This window comes from Rhincodon typus, unplaced genomic scaffold (genome assembly GCF_021869965.1).
Source record: "Rhincodon typus isolate 14 unplaced genomic scaffold, sRhiTyp1.1 hic_rhity00000091, whole genome shotgun sequence".
Classification (NCBI taxonomy): domain Eukaryota; kingdom Metazoa; phylum Chordata; class Chondrichthyes; order Orectolobiformes; family Rhincodontidae; genus Rhincodon; species Rhincodon typus.
The window spans coordinates 128377-129279 of record NW_025965729.1 but is presented as its reverse complement, the minus strand read 5'-3'; positions in this window follow the sequence as shown (position 1 = coordinate 129279).

The window sequence follows — 903 nt, the reverse complement described above, 5'->3', positions numbered from 1 at the left end:
CGCAGACACAGGGAAAATGGGCAAACTCCACACAGACAGTCGCCCGAGAGTGGAATCGAACGCGGGTCTCTTCCGCTATATTATAGTCGCGCTAACCACTGTGCCACTGTGCCACCCAACAGCCCATTCTAATCATTATCTAGCTTGATGAGTGCTGAAATTTAAGAGAAACGAAAGGAGGATGCCTCGAACTTGTTTAATTTGGAGATTTTGTAATCGCCTGAAATGATTGTGGTTGGCCATCCAAATGTTTCCCGACACAGGGCAGTCTGATCCTCAGTGAGGTTTCTTTAATACATTGTCCCCGGGGCTTCCAGCTGCACCATGACGTCACATGGCATGAGCGGTAATGGCCTTCAACTATTGTGACGCAATAATGATGCTGGCTCCTGGAATATGAATATGAATTAGTCGTGGGTCACGTGGTACTGAATCATTCAATGAAATGTAATTACATCTCCAGGCATTTGTATTTCTCCATTACAATCTCAGGCACTTCCGTGTCCGGCCTTAAATTAAGCTACTCTTGGTATTCTATATTTGTATTAATGATATTCAGGGTGAGTTTTCTTCGTGAAATTGGAGAAATATTTATTCTTGGTGGCTGAATTTACTGAAGAATATCCAAAGAAGGGTCTGGAGTCTCTTCAGTTGTTTCTGCTCTTTCAGATCCTTTTTCTCTCGTTGCATTTGAAAAAAGTGTCCAGAATAAGTCCTGGATTCGCCCTGTGACATATCTTCCCGGTGTCCTGCAAATTCGGAGCATGATGTACGAGGGAAAAAGGTTGAGGAGGAATGGAGAAAACAGAGGGAGAGATAGACAGGCAGAGAGAGAAAGAAGAGGAATGAAGAGAGACAGAGGCGTTGTGGTGGGTGAACAGAAAATGAGCACTACCCTTTGAC